The sequence below is a fragment of the Bidens hawaiensis genome, unplaced genomic scaffold (assembly GCF_021521415.1).
Source record: "Bidens hawaiensis isolate Kalapana, Puna unplaced genomic scaffold, B.hawaiensis_p1.1 tig00419396_1, whole genome shotgun sequence".
Taxonomy (NCBI): domain Eukaryota; kingdom Viridiplantae; phylum Streptophyta; class Magnoliopsida; order Asterales; family Asteraceae; genus Bidens; species Bidens hawaiensis.
This window is the reverse complement of record NW_027504847.1, coordinates 728,550-745,578: the sequence shown is the minus strand read 5'-3', so window position 1 is coordinate 745,578 and position 17,029 is coordinate 728,550.

Genomic DNA, 17,029 nt, shown 5'->3' with positions numbered 1-17,029 from the left:
CAGCCCTCAACGCTTCTCATGAGGATGGGGAAAAGGCCAGCTTCCTGCTTGGTCTAGGGTTCGTTGAGAAAGGCATCCCGCCTTCCAACTTCCCTTTATATGATGTTGATACTGAAGCTGTATATGACCAAGCAGTGAATCAGTATGCCGTCTTCCCGCATCCGGTGGTGGAGAAGGTGAACGAAGTTGCTGCTGCTGATGATGGGCTAGCCATTCTAAAGACCTTCCTTGAACCGCCACAGCCAACTGATGGTGTGGGTACAAGTGGGTTTGGAGGGAGTGGTCCTGAAGCTTGAACCTTAAGATCCCTTCCCACTGTTAGGATAGGTTTACATTGTATAGATTTATATTCTTGTAGGCGGGTAGTTACCTGGCCATTCTTGTAATGAATTATTATGAAATATAAATCTTTATGCGGGTAAGACCGCTACTTTCACTGGATGACTTGCTTTATAAACGTTATATGACTTGCTCATGCATACTTTAGTTTAAATTAGCAACTTTCCAAGTGTTTAGAATAAGTTAACCTTTGAACGTGGTAGATAATGGGTTGAAGTTTTACTTCCTCCTTCGTGATTGTGCGGGTAAGACCGTCACTTGCACTTAGTAAGATGGCTAAACTTTACCTATATCTGACCTGCGTGGAGGTTTTCCTCATCTTTTCGTTAGAAATTTTCTAAGTGTTTAGAATAAGTTAACCTTTGAACGTGGTAGATAATAGGTTGAAGTTTTGCTTCCTCCTTCGTGATTGTGCGGGTAAAACCGTCACTTGCACTTGGTAGGATGGCTAAACTTCACCTATATCTGACCTGCGTGGAGGTTTTCCTCATCCTTCCGTTAGAAATTTTCTAAGTATTTTGAATAGGTTAACCGTTCGACGCGTGGTTGTCAATAGGTTAGTTCGGTTTCTTCTATCATGATTTGTGCGGTTAGGACCGGCACTTTCATTTAGTGGGATCACCAAACTTTACCTATGACTGACCTTCGTGAAGGTTTGCCGTTTTTTGTGTTTATGCGGGTTTTGCCGCCTTCCACAAGCAACGACTTCTTTACACTTATTTATGCGGTGAAGACCGGCATATCAGTGTGGAAAGTTCATAAGTATAAATGTAAGATCATCAGCATCAATGTTCTAAGGAGAATCATTTCCATTAGAAGTGGCTCTGGGCCTTTTCTTTACAAGTTTGGAATTGATCTACATGCAAACTGTGTAATTGAGCTCCCTTCCATGTTGTTGGGATGGAAGTGCCATCGAGCCGATATGCACCTGGTTCGGGATCTCGTTGTTTACGCAGTATGTAGTCTCCAACATTGAAGCTGCAATTTTATTCGTGTTTTCCCCAACTGGGGTTCTGTGACATCTGCCCCGATCCGACCCGACCCAGGTACCCGTTTCCCTTATCTGATCTCTTTCTTTTGTGATTTAATATTTATTTATACTTATATTTTACTTTTAATAATAATATATATTTTCCTTCCCGCCTCTTTCTCTCTCTTTCTTTCCGCCGTCCCGTCCCTCCTCTCTTTCCGCCCTCTTTTCCCTCTTGTCGTCGTCCCGCCCTTAAGCCTTGTTTCCCTCTTTTTCTTCTAACTCTTTGCTTGTCCTTTGTTCCTTCCCGCCTAAGGTTGTCTGCGCAGCTCCACACGCCAGGCTCCTTACAAGGAAGCCTGCGTGAAGACCACCTGTTTCAGCGATACGCGAGACGAACTCTTCTCGCAGCGCGCTAAGAATTGTAATTCTTCTCGCAGCGCGCTAAGAACGGTAGTTCTTCCCGCGACGCGCTAAGGATTTGTAGTTCTTCTCGCAGCGCGCTAAGAATCGTAGTTCATCCCTCGACGCGCGAAGAATTATAGTTCTTCCCGCGGCGCGCTAGGAATTTTAGTTCCTCCCGCGGCGCGCTAAGAAATGTGATTCTTCCCGCGGCGCGCTTAGAAATGTAGTTCTTTCCGCGACGCGTTAAGGTTAGTTCTGTCTGCCTTCGCGCTCGCGCTCTCTTGACCTTCTGTGTCAGCCTTCTCGTGCTAAACCCTTTGAGTTTTCTTCTGTTGAATCTAGCCGTTTGCTTTTGTGTTGTCTTATCTTTTGAGCTGTTGACCTAATCTGCTTTATGTCTGAAAAGTTACTTTCGGCGCAGCATGCGCACCAACCCCATTGGTTGGCAGAAAAAGTGACTGACATTATCTTTTGAGATCTGCTTTTTCCATGCTTGACCAGTACCTTTTTCTGAACTGCCCATGCCTTTTTACTGTTCCCTGACAGCTTTATCTTGCCCCCTGCAGCTGCCATATCTTTCCATATCTTTTGCTTTTGGAATCTTTTGCTTTTTGAGATCTTTTCCCCTTTTCTAGGGATTGTGTTCCCTAGGGTTTCCCTATAAATAATAATCTTATTTTTCTTAACACTACACACACAAACACTTATTATCTCTCTTCCTTTGCTCTCTGCCGATTGTCCTCCTGCCGCCTCCTCTCTTGCCTCCGTTTTCTCCTCTCCTCTGCCCTGATTTTCGGTAATATATATATTATATATAATAATTTACTTATTAATTATGCTAACTTATAATCAAGACTTAAAACCAATCATTAAAACAATAATCTTATTTATAGGTTAACTTGTGCTTGTTTAAAGTTGGTTCTTGCTTTATCTTACACCGCATCGTTTATCAAGTGAGTAATCTCGTACCTAATCCCTTTTTGCTTTTAATGTTTTGGGATGTTCATGTGTTCATACAAACTTAGAGTCTTAAACTTGTTTATGAACTTTAGTCGCGCAGTATCCCATGTGTTGAGGACGTAGACTTGGCTGTTTATTTGTATGTGTGGATCATTAACCGTCTTGTCGGTCTATTCCGCAGTTCTCATGGTACCATTAGATGAACACGGGAGAACTATCGTTTATGATTTTCTCTTTTGTTTGCACATGCACAGTTTGTCTTGTTTGTGAGCTCAATTGTGAGCACTGGCAGTCTATGAATCTTAGAGTTGATCCCGATCAGATTACACCCTTGTTGAAAACCAGACATACACATGTTGCGCGCAGATTTATTGTTATCTATGTATTGTATTAAACTTGATTTCTCACCAACACGCAAGTGTTTGACGTTTATTTTAACACATGTTCAGGTTTGCAGTAGCTGTTTTGGAGCTTGTGGACACATAGGAAGTTTCTTTATTTTGGACCTAGATTAAAATGTATCAAGACAAGTTTTTGCTGTTCGAATATTATGATTTATAATATATTGATTTATGATGTTTTATGTTATCTTGTTTACCTTGCGCGTGCGCGAATGAATGTATTTATTAAATATTGACACCCAATAGTGTCACGAGTAATGAAACAATATGTGGCGCCCCGATGTATAATCCGCCTTTGGTCGGGGTGTTACAGATTGGTATCAGAGCTCGTTGACTTTAGGATAGGTGGTTAGACGTAACGGCCTAGAATACCTAAGAGTCCCTTCTCGCGCATGAGAGAAATCTCATGTTTGCACGCTTATTGTTAATTACTCGTTATTTATGAATATGCTCGCGCTTGCGCAGTGTATGATTTTATGTTTTATTTCGCGATATTTCGATTTTTGTTGGATTTCGATTTTTATTGATTTTACTTACATATTCGTTTGTTGGATTTGGAAATCCGAAAAGTCATGGTGATACATGAATAGTTGATTTTCAATTTCCATTTACGATTATGTTCTGAGGTTGGAGACTTGAAAAGTCATGGTGATACATGAATTGTCAACCTCCAATACTCATTTTCTTGTATATTTTATATTGAAGATTGAAAAGTCATGGTGATACATGAATCGTCAATCTCCAATACTCGTTTGCTCGTATATTTTAAATTGGGAATTCGGAAAGTCATGGTGATACATGAATTGTCGGTTCTTGATTCGAATTTGTTACCTTTATTAAGTCTGCATTTAGGGTCATTTATTTTACTTTAACTTTTGATAGTATCTAACCCTGCGAAACCAAGCTTTATAAAGTTATACTTTGCGATAAAACCAAGATATTAACTAAAATTAAAACTTTTATAGAATGCCTCCGCTATCTCGTCGCCATCTCAAGAAGAAAGAAGCCGCGCGCAGACGTTCGCAGCAACGTTCCCAGGAAATGGCCGCCGCAATAGCCCAAGCTTTGAGCCAAAACAATACCAACACCTCTGGTTACAACATTAAGTCCTTTAACGCGGGTAACCCTCCAAAGTTCACAGGCCTTGAAGGAGCCACCGTGATGCTCCAGTGGCTTGAGAAAATAGAAAACACTTTCCTCCACACCCAATGCCCCTCAGACAGACGAACCCTATATGCTTCCAGTGTCCTGGAATCCAGAGCGCTTACATGGTGGAATGGAGTAGCTCATGCGCGTGGCGCAGAGGCTGCTTCTAGCATGACATGGGAGGAATTCAAGGAAATTCTTACGCGAGAATTCTGCCCTCCCAACGAAGTTAAGCGCCTGGAGGAGGAATTTTGGAATCTTAAGCAGTACAGTGGTGAAGCGCGCGAGTACGCGACGCGCTTCCATGAACTAAGCCTGCTTGTCCCTCACCTTGTTACCCCTTCCCGCCGAGCCATAGAGAAATTCCTTGGGGGCCTCCCCATGGAAATTCAAGATTCTGTATGGGCCAGAAACCCAGTTACCCTCTCTGACGCCATCGAGTTGGCCGCTGTGCTCAGCGACAACCATGTCAGAGCAGGAACCCTGTTCCTGCGGGGAACAGAAAAGACCAAACCCACCAAGACTGTTCCTGAACCAACAGAAACCAAACCAGAACCCTCAAACCGTAACAACCTCAAGCGCAGGCGCAAGGCCTATGCGCTTACCAACCCGCCCATCGTCCAGCAACCCACTTACCAACCCCCAGTTTACGCGCCTAACCCACTGACAGCCTACCCAACACCTCCTGTAGTCCACAACTATGCCTTAACCAATCCAGCACTCCCTGCCCCGCCAACTAAGAAACCTTACACAGGAAACCACCCCTTTTGCCCAACCTGTAGACTCCACCACCCACCTCAAGTCCCATGTCGACTTTGTACCCGATGTGGCCGCGCTGGTCACCTTGCAGAAAACTGTAGAGTCCCTCTCGCCAACCCAATTGCGCCAACACCACCAGTCTACCCGCAGAACCCACAACCAACCTACCAAAACCCACGACCCAGATCGTGCTTTAACTGCGGTGATCCCAGTCATTTCCGGAACGCGTGCCCGAGACTACAAGTGCAAATCACACAGGCGAATCCGGTGAACCAGATTTCAAACCAAGTGACGCGTGGACGAGCTTTTAATATAACCGCGCACCAAGCGCAAGCGAATAATGACGTAGTTAATGGTACATTTTTGCTCAACGGATTTTATGCTTCTGTACTTTTTGATACTGGCGCCGATCGAAGTTTTATCTCTCGCGCCTTCGAGCAGAAGCTTGCGCTACCGCGCAGCGATTTAAAAGAAAATTTTTCAGTTGAATTGGCTAACGGCGAAACTGTTTTAATTAACTAGGTGATTAAAGATTGCATGCTTAACCTTAACGAAAACGATTTTCTGATCAACCTCATCCCCATGCCTCTTGGAAGTTTCGATGTTATTATTGGTATGGACTGGCTCTCGAAGAATCGCGCCGAAGTTATTTGCGCCAAGAAGTTGATTCGCATTCCTCGAGAAGATGGTGATCTTCATATCTACGGCGAGAAACCCTCCCGCGGTCTTAAGCTTATGTCTTGCGCCGAAGCCCAAAGGCTCATGCGGAAAAGGTGTATTGCATTCTTAGCCCATGTGGTTAAACCTGCTGAAGAAAAGAAGCTTCGCGATATCCCTGTTGTGCGTGATTTCCCTGAAGTTTTTCCTGATGATCTTCCTGGTATCCCTCCCGCTCGTGAAGTCGAGTTCCGTATTGATCTTGTCCCTGGTGCTTCCCCCGTAGCTAAATCTCCTTACCGTCTTGCGCCCGCTGAGATGCAAGAATTGGCAAGCCAACTTCAAGAGTTGACTGCTAAAGGATTCATTCGCCCTAGCTCTTCGCCCTGGGGTGCTCCGGTGTTGTTCGTTAAAAAGAAAGATGGATCGTTTCGCATGTGTATTGATTACCGCGAGTTGAACAAACTCACCATTAAAAACCGGTATCCCTTACCGCGTATTGACGACCTCTTTGATCAACTCCAAGGTGCCTCTTGTTTCTCGAAGATTGATCTCCGCTCTGGCTATCACCAGTTGCGCATCCGCGATGAAGATGTTCCGAAGACTGCTTTTCGAACTCATTATGGCCATTTTGAATTCTTGGTCATGTCCTTCGGTTTAACCAACGCACCCGCCGTTTTCATGGATCTAATGAATCGGGTGTGTAGGCCTTTCTTGGATAAATTCGTGATTGTGTTTATCGATGATGTTCTGGTGTATTCTAAGACCAAGGCCGAGCATGAGCAACATCTTCGGTTGGTGTTGCAAAAGCTTCGAACCGAGCAGCTCTATGCTAAGCTTTCCAAGTGTGAATTCTGGTCTGATGAAGTACAGTTTCTTGGTCATGTTGTAAACAAGATGGGTATTCATGTCGACCCATCCAAGATTGAAGCAATCAAGAACTGGATTACGCCATCCTCTCCTTCTGAGATCCGTTCCTTTCTGGGCTTAGCTGGTTATTACCGGCGTTTCATTTCGAACTTCTCAAAGATCTCTTTGCCTTTAACAGCTCTAACGCACAAAGGTAAACCGTATATTTGGGGCTCGAAGCAAGAAGAAGCCTTTCTGACGCTCAAGCGTTTGTTGTGTGAAGCTCCTGTTCTTGCGCTACCTGAGGGTAATGATGATTTTGTCGTATACTGCGATGCCTCCAACCAAGGTCTCGGTTGTGTTCTTATGCAACGAGGCAAGGTTATCGCTTACGCATCAAGGCAACTCAAGATTCACGAAAAGAATTATACGACTCACGATCTCGAACTTGGTGCAGTTGTTTTTGCCTTGAAGATCTGGAGACACTACCTTTATGGTACTAAGTGCATCCTCTACACTGACCATAAAAGCCTTCAGCATATCTTTGATCAAAAGGAACTCAACATGAGGCAACGCCGATGGAACGAACTCATCAGCGATTACGATTGTGAGATCCGGTATCATCCTGGTAAGGCTAATGTGGTAGCCGATGCGCTCAGCCGAAAACCCTGCCAGCTTAACTGTATCTTGCCGCGCACGCATCTTCACTTTGCGCCGATCCAAAGCAACCTTGAATCGCGTATTCGTGACGCGCAGCGCGCATCTATCAGTAATGGTAACCTTCGCGCCGAGTTAGCGTGTGGCGCGGAAGCGCATTTTGTCCCTAATCTGAGTGGAATTCTCTGCTATCTTAATCGCATCTGGATTCCCTTTGATGAGAATCTTCGCGCTGATATCCTGAGTGAAGCGCACAAATCTCGGTATTCTATTCATCCTGGCGCTGATAAGATGTACAAGGATTTGCGCATTACTTATTGGTTTCCCGGTATGAAAAAGGATATTGCTGTGTTCGTAGCTAAATGTCTGACTTGTTCTAAAGTGAAAGCTGAACACCAACGCCCATCTGGTTTGCTCGAACAACCAGAAATTCCTACGTGGAAATGGGAATGTGTAGCGATGGACTTTATTACCAAGTTACCTTTGACAGCAAGCAAACATGATAGCATTTGGGTAATAGTGGATCGTTTGACTAAGTCTGCTCACTTTCTGCCCATTCGTGAAAACTACCGTGTTGAGCAACTCGCGCAGCTTTATGTCAAAGAAATTGTCTGCCGCCATGGTACTCCTTTGAGCATCATATCCGATCGCGATGGCCGTTTTATATCTCGCTTTTGGAAATCTCTCCAATCTGCGCTAGGAACTCGCTTGGACATGAGTACGGCATATCATCCCCAGACTGACGGTCAGTCTGAGCGAACTATTCAAACTCTTGAGGATATGCTCCGATCTTGTGTTCTTGATTTTGGAGGTAATTGGGATTCACACCTGCCTTTGATCGAGTTCTCTTATAATAACAGCTATCATTCCAGTATCGGTATGGCCCCATTTGAAGCACTTTACGGTCGTAAGTGCCGCTCCCCGATTTGTTGGAGCGAAGTGGGTGAAACTCAAATCACAGGACCCGAACTTGTTCAAGAGACAACCGATAAAATCGCCAAGATCCGTGATCATCTGCTGACTGCTAGAAGCCGACAGAAGAGTTACGCAGATCGCAGGCGAAAGCCTCTCGAATTTCAAGTTGATGATCTTGTTCTCCTCAAAGTGTCGCCTTGGAAAGGTGTTGTCCGCTTTGGGAAGAAAGGTAAGCTTGCTCCTCGATATGTTGGACCATTTAAGATTCTCGCGCGTGTGGGAAAAGTTGCCTACAGACTTGACCTGCCGCCCGCACTCAGTAATGTGCATCCAACGTTCCATGTATCCAATCTCAAGAAGTGTTTAGCTGACGAGAACCTTCACATTCCACTTGATGAAGTTCAAGTTGATGAAACTATGCATTTCGTGGAGAAGCCTGTTGAGATTATGGATCGCGAGGTAAAGCAAACCAAGCGCAGTCGTATCCCTATTGTTAAAGTTCGCTGGGAGTCCAAGCGCGGAGCCGAGTTTACATGGGAAAGGGAAGATCAAATGAAGATCAAGTACCCGCAACTGTTCTCTGCGCAACCTACTTCGAGATAAATTTCGGGACGAAATTTCTTAAAGTAGGGGAGACTGTGACATCTGCCCCGATCCGACCCGACCCAGGTACCCGTTTCCCTTATCTGATCTCTTTCTTTTGTGATTTAATATTTATTTATACTTATATTTTACTTTTAATAATAATATATATTTCCTTCCCGCCTCTTTCTCTCTCTTTCTTTCCGCCGTCCCGTCCCTCCTCTCTTTCCGCCCTCTTTTCCCTCTTGTCGCCGTCCCGCCCTTAAGCCTTGTTTCCCTCTTTTTCTTCTAACTCTTTGCTTGTCCTTTGTTCCTTCCCGCCTAAGGTTGTCTGCGCAGCTCCACACGCCAGGCTCCTTACAAGGAAGCCTGCGTGAAGACCACCTGTTTCAGCGATACGCGAGACGAACTCTTCTCGCAGCGCGCTAAGAATTGTAATTCTTCTCGCAGCGCGCTAAGAACGGTAGTTCTTCCCGCGACGCGCTAAGGATTTGTAGTTCTTCTCGCAGCGCGCTAAGAATCGTAGTTCATCCCTCGACGCGCGAAGAATTATAGTTCTTCCCGCGGCGCGCTAGGAATTTTAGTTCCTCCCGCGGCGCGCTAAGAAATGTGATTCTTCCCGCGGCGCGCTTAGAAATGTAGTTCTTTCCGCGACGCGTTAAGGTTAGTTCTGTCTGCCTTCGCGCTCGCGCTCTCTTGACCTTCTGTGTCAGCCTTCTCGCGCTAAACCCTTTGAGTTTTCTTCTGTTGAATCTAGCCGTTTGCTTTTGTGTTGTCTTATCTTTTGAGCTGTTGACCTAATCTGCTTTATGTCTGAAAAGTTACTTTCGGCGCAGCATGCGCACCAACCCCATTGGTTGGCAGAAAAAGTGACTGACATTATCTTTTGAGATCTGCTTTTTCCATGCTTGACCAGTACCTTTTTCTGAACTGCCCATGCCTTTTTACTGTTCCCTGACAGCTTTATCTTGCCCCCTGCAGCTGCCATATCTTTCCATATCTTTTGCTTTTGTTTTCTTATGCTTTTTGATATCTTTTGCTTTTGGAATCTTTTGCTTTTTGAGATCTTTTCCCCTTTTCTAGGGATTGTGTTCCCTAGGGTTTCCCTATAAATAATAATCTTATTTTTCTTAACACTACACACACAAACACTTATTATCTCTCTTCCTTTGCTCTCTGCCGATTGTCCTCCTGCCGCCTCCTCTCTTGCCTCCGTTTTCTCCTCTCCTCTGCCCTGATTTTCGGTAATATATATATTATATATAATAATTTACTTATTAATTATGCTAACTTATAATCAAGACTTAAAACCAATCATTAAAACAATAATCTTATTTATAGGTTAACTTGTGCTTGTTTAAAGTTGGTTCTTGCTTTATCTTACACCGCATCGTTTATCAAGTGAGTAATATCGTACCTAATCCCTTTTTGCTTTTAATGTTTTGGGATGTTCATGTGTTCATACAAACTTAGAGTCTTAAACTTGTTTATGAACTTTAGTCGCGCAGTATCCCATGTGTTGAGGACGTAGACTTGGCTGTTTATTTGTATGTGTGGATCATTAACCGTCTTGTCGGTCTATTCCGCAGTTCTCATGGTACCATTAGATGAACACGGGAGAACTATCGTTTATGATTTTCTCTTTTGTTTGCACATGCACAGTTTGTCTTGTTTGTGAGCTCAATTGTGAGCACTGGCAGTCTATGAATCTTAGAGTTGATCCCGATCAGATTACACCCTTGTTGAAAACCAGACATACACATGTTGCGCGCAGATTTATTGTTATCTATGTATTGTATTAAACTTGATTTCTCACCAACACGCAAGTGTTTGACGTTTATTTTAACACATGTTCAGGTTTGCAGTAGCTGTTTTGGAGCTTGTGGACACATAGGAAGTTTCTTTATTTTGGACCTAGATTAAAATGTATCAAGACAAGTTTTTGCTGTTCGAATATTATGATTTATAATATATTGATTTATGATGTTTTATGTTATCTTGTTTACCTTGTGCGTGCGCGAATGAATGTATTTATTAAATATTGACACCCAATAGTGTCACGAGTAATGAAACAATATGTGGTGCCCCGATGTATAATCCGCCTTTGGTCGGGGTGTTACAGGTTCTACACGCATCAGCCTGCTCAGCGTTCGTTACGCCACGAGGTGCGCGAGCGTCCCATCTCTGACAAATGCTTCGACGATGTCCTTCACGTCTGTGCATTCTTCAGTGTTGTGGCCTTTTGTCCTGTGAAAGTTACAGTATTTGCTCCGATCAGCATTGTGGCGATGTCGGATTATTGGAGCCTTTGGCCATGGGAGCTTCTCAGTGGCGAATATCTCGGTGACGCTTTTGGTGAGTGGCGTCCATCTGGAGTTCTGGTTCGACTGTACGTTATCCCCTCCGCCTAACCGTTGTTGCAAGCCGGATGAGGTGTCAAAGTTTACCCTTGACTGCCAAATGCCTAGCTTCCGCTTTTTGTTTAGTCGGGCGGTAAGGACGTTGTCCTCTCTTGTTTTCTGGGTGTAGAGGTTTGTGCTCTGGGGGAGATCTCTACCCAGTTGCTTCTCCGTTTCCGCAAAGCGTTTAGCTGCTGTCATGATGGCATCCCATGTGGATGGCATGCCATCTTTACCCGTTAAGGTGCGGATGAGCTCTGGGTCTTTCGCGCCCTGGATGAAAGCAGCGCGAACAAGATCTTCGCTAATATTACCCAGACTTAGCTTCTTTGAGTTGAAGCGAGTGATGAAGTCTGGCAAAGATTCATCTTCCTCTCGAATGCAATTGAGGATTGTCCATTGCTCTTCGGTATATTTTCTTTGTTGGCTGAAGTGTTGGTTAAACTTCTGTTGGAAGTCTGCCCAATCGTAGATGTGGTTGACCGGTAGACGATCGAACCACGCTCTAGCTGGGCCAACAAGCGTCATTTGGAACATGTAACACCACGTAGGTTCCGTCCAATTACTGACGGTTGCCCCCGCTATGAATCTGTTCAAATGATCGTCTGGATCAGATATACCATCGTAAGTGCCGATGTTGGACATCTGTTTGGCACTCTTCGGGGCGATTGCTTCCGCAATGTCCCTTGCAAATTTGGACGTTCCCGCATTTGCCGAAGTTGGTCTAAATGTTTTTGAGAAGTCACGTGGGTTTCCACCCGCGTTTTTTGGTTTGAAGGTTTCTCCAAAATGCCTTCTCGGTTGGGAGTTCGTTTCCTTACGCTTCCCTTTCGCCCTATGACGAGGGTTTGCGTCACTATCGGATTCCTCCGAATCATCGTCCAAGTACTCTACGAATTCATCAGCCTGTTGGAGTGAACGTAAGCGTTCATCCAACTCAGCTTGGAATTCTTTTTGACGTGCTTCCGCCCACGCTTTAACTTCATCGAGTGTTTGGCGGGGGAGCCTCGTTCGTTGTCTCTCTAACTGGGTATCGGTGAATATCAGTGAGCGATTATTTACTGCACTTGCCCCAGCTTGGGTAACCGGGGTAGTGTTCGTAAAAACTGTGTAGTCGCCGGTATCCCCCCCAGTAGCTGGGGTTGTGGTTACCGGAGTTTCTTTAACCATCTTTCCAGAAGTTTTGAGAAAACTGAAAAGGATTAAGTTCTAGCTTTTATGCACGGATTGCGCCAATGAAGAAACACTAATCTACCCCGGGCAGATTACGGATAATCTGGGGGTTAAATAGATGTTTCCCACGAGGGGCTAGATCCGGCAAAGATGGTTCTTCTGATAACCTGCAAAACAGACACCGTGAGCTCGTCACTGAGAAGGGGGGGTACCTCCTTGTGACCACCCTCCGGCGTGAGAATCAGACTAGATTGCTCTTGAATATAAGTGTATATTAAGAGAATGACTAGAGCAGATATCAGGTAATATATCAAGATATGAGATATGATATAAGATATAAGATGAGATAATACCATTCCAAGGTGTTGGAGTATTTATAGCCGAAGGTAGGTTTCCAAGAAGGTACAGCCGGCTGAATAGTGTTCCTGTTCTGCCAACTGTGGGCTACGTACATGCCATGCTGGTAGTTGGTGGGTAGGCAGCGGCTGATAGTGACCAGGCCGGCTGTGTACTATTCCTGTTCCACCAACTGCAGGCTATGCACGTCCTCCGACAGGTTGGTGAGTAGGCAGCGGCTAATAGTGACATACAGTACAAGAGCGTGCTGCTCGTCATACTGTTGTCAGTGAGCTGTCGTATCTTTGGTCAGATCTTTTGTCCATACCTCGTCAGGTACAGTACAAAAGATCCTCCCGTATCGTACGGACTGGCTCATTTGGGCGGGAGTATTCCCGGCTTTGCTCATTCCTTCTTCAGGTGACATTACTGAATTATTATGAGAGCTAAGTGCCTTGTGCGTGTAGCTTTGCTGCGCAGGTAGCCTTCCCTGATGGCTTGTATCCGCAGCTGCGGGAACAGGCAGAGAACTTCACCATTGGGAGGCTTTTCCTGCGGGAACAGCTTGCGTACTGCGCGTAAGGACGTCACGTCTCTGAGCATGGTGGGTCCTGCGGATCCAGTTAGTCTCGGTGCAGACGTCCCTTTAAGTTAAGTCTTGCGGGTTCAACCGCGCAGACGTCCGTTAAGGAGTCTTGCGGGTTCAACTGCGCAGACGTCCCTTTTCAAAGTGAGTCTTGCGGGTCCAACTGGGCTCTGCTGGGACCTACCTCTTCAATACTACTGCTAAATATTACTTTGGTAATTTGACATTTTAATATTTTATTATTTTTATAGACTTATTTTTTATGATGCTATAAAATTGAAGTTTTCAGTAATTGTAAAAACAGAATTAAATTTTTATTTTTTTTAGTTTTTGCAAAATTCAAACCGAATCAAATCAACTTAAAATCTGTAGCTAATGGATTGATGGGTCAATTGACAAAGCCTTTAAAAACACTGGATTGGGAGGGTTTGGTAGGTCTTGGGTTCAAGTCCCTAGACGACAAAATTTAAAACAAATTCACCGTTAAAAGGAAAAAAAACTCAAATTCTGTAACAACCCAAATTATGGGTCCAATTTTTGCCTTTTAAAATATTATATTATATTCTAAAAAAAATTCTAACACAAAATGTGACATGTCACATGTATCAAACCCAAAGCCACATGCTATGTGGGCTTAACCCACAAACCAAAATCAAAATAGCTTAAATCCGTCCCATATTCAGTTAATTTAGTGAGGCCCAAACCTAATAAGTTAATCCGACCCAATTTTAACTAATTAAGCTTAAGGCCCAACTAGATTATTTTTTCGGCCCAGCTCAAGGATAACTGATTTTACTTAGATCCCTCATACCATCACTTGGTGCACAAAATACCTAGTTCCTACCCGTACCAGACCCGGGGGTAGGACTATGTATAGGATTTCTCCTCGGAGGCGTACCCGGAACCGGAAATACCCGGTCAAAACCCGACCATGCACTACCCGAAACCCGGAAAAAACTCGGTGGAACTGGTCAAATATCTGACTATACCCGGAACCGGTTCCTACCCGGTCCAGCTTTTGACTTTTGTTGACTGTACCCAAAACCGGTTCCTTCCCGTTTACGGAAAATAACCGGTTTGTGCACCTCAACCATCACTGCTCTTATACACACACCCATGCATATTGTGTGTAATACGTGTATACACCATCACCCAAACCCACACTCGAAACCTTGTAGGTTGATCAATGAACGAAATAGTACGACACCTAAGATTCCATGTATTAGAGTAGACAACAAACACTTTATTAAACACATTTTCGACAGCAATGTATAAAATAAGCCGATAATTTTATAAGATCAAGTCATGATGCAGTGCATAAAAGGTTACAAACATTAACATATGTGGACTGATTGTGAAGCTCATGGCTAGATCGGTAAGATTCATCATCATCCACCAACAGTTATCCAAAATCGACCAAATGTTTATCAAATGTTCGAACAATGGATCGACCGTACCCATCTGAATGATTATATATTCAACATCAAATCAAGACAAGTTGTCTATAACTTCAAGATCCTTAGACGAAATATACATATTTAAAATTACAAAATAAAAAAATAAAAAATTAATGGTTCATAAAAGTCAGCTTTTATATAAAATTATTGATAATCTTCTAAATAATACACTTTTCAACTGGGAAACTAAGTCAAGGGGGTTGGTCTATAGTCTATAAAAATGTGGGCATTAAAGAAGTTAGACTATCATCAACACATAACATTTACAATGTATCAGGTGAGTTGATTAAGACAGATGAAAATGTTTGTGGGTAGGTGTACGCATTTAAGGAGAGGAAAATATTTCGAGTGAGTGAAGATTTTAATGAAGAGGGAGAAACATAAAAGAGAAGGTTTTATGATAAAATCTTTGTAAAAAATTTTCATGTTGCATTGGTCGTGGTCTTAAAAACATAAAGTCAAAACACAATTTGTTGTTCTAAGAAAGATACTTAGCACTTTAAACATGCCTAAAGACAAAACACAATTGTGTCTTCTAAGAAAGATACCACTTTAAGCATTTATTCATTTCACTCTTACTCAAAACAAAACCCAAATTAATTTTTCTCTGACAAATGAAGTATTATAAACATAGTTAAAATTATATTTTGAAAATTATGTATCTAGTTTATTTTCAAAAGACAAAAGGTGACAAGGAGTGTCGCAGATGTACGTGAATATATCTATACTATTAAATAAATAAAACTTTCTAAATGACACATGTTATTATCATGTTAATTCTTACAAAATTTTCCCCACCCTCTCTCATATTAATTATATTTCTCTTTTAATATTTCATTTTCAATTTTTAATAATTTCATCTTAATTTAAAAGAAGTAATACCATCAGAAATATGTTAATTTATTTAATATAAAATATATTGTATTAGTTATTAATATTATATTTTATAAGTAACCAATACGAAACGGGTGAGTTTCTTTAACCGATTAAAGTATCAAACATTGTTCACGTTAAAACATTTTAAGATCAGTATGAGTTTTGATTCACGAGTTGGTTTAAAAAAGTAGCAATTTACAACTAAGTTTTGATATAGAAAATAACAATGAAATAATTTATGATTTATGAATTTTCTAACAACTTTTTATTTCAAATTGTGTAATGTGTAATTTTTTTACCGTATAATATATCTTTATATGTGTGATACATTTTTTTTATATTTCACATTATGTTATTATCTAAAAAAATTACTTATTCTAACTCGTGTGCTACACGGGTAACTAACCTAGTATTATATACACACAATATTTTAAAGTAAAGATTTTGTAATTAGAAGGGATATGGCTAACAATATATCATAGTGAAAGGAATAAAGTTTGTTCAATAGATATAAAACCATAAGATTTGTTTGGAAGCATGGCATATGTTGGGTGATCAACTAGAGATAAGTTGGGTCCAAACTACGTGTGCCAATTTGTCATAGTATTGTAGGGGTGTAAATGAGCCGAGCCGAGCCGAGCCGAGTTTGAATAGGCTCGAGCTCGGCTCGTTTCGAGCTCTATTTTCAAAGCCCTAGCTCGAATTGAGAGTATATTTTGAAACTCGAGCTCGGCTCGGGCTTGACTCGTTTACTATTTACCAATTATTTATATAAAATTATAATTATTTTTATATGTTTTTTCTGTTATAATTTTATGTATAAATAGTATATTTTATTTAGTTATTTCTGTTTATTTTTTTTGTAACATTTTATATATTAATTAATAATTATTAAATATATTTTTTAAAAAATATATAAATGACATGCTTGTTTATGCTCGCGAGCCGGCTCGAGCTCGATAAGTGAAGCTCGGGCTCGTTTATTAAACGAGCTTACTTTTAGGCTCGAGCTCGATTAAACTTGACTTTATCAACTTTTTGAATGAGCCGATGTCACGTAACTCACGAGTAGTTTGACTCATTCACACCTTAAAAATCTTGGTCAAAAGTTAGTACACTGATCACCAATTTGGCGATTAGTCAATGTGTTCACAATATCACGTGACCTGTCATGAGTTCTCACATCATCACATGTTAAAGCATTGTATATTAATCTTGAAAATCTAAATAATCATCAATCAAAATGACAGTTATGTTATTTGAGAAAAATATAGTTTTAAAAAACGCCTCTAGTTTTAAAACTTTTTAGAATAAGCTATTGGAAGTCATTTCCGTCGTGACATTTGGTTTCTCATTGTGACATTTGGTTTCGTGCCGAATTCGTGAGATTTCTAGTCAAATCCGTCTGACCCGTGAGATTTCAAAGGAAATCTGTCTGACCCATAAGATTTCAAGCCAAATCCGTATGACCCGTGATATTTCAAGTCAGGCCCGTTTCCTTGAAAACCATCTCCTCAGTGAGATTTGGAAAAAGTTTGAATTCACCTTGTTTTGATTCACCG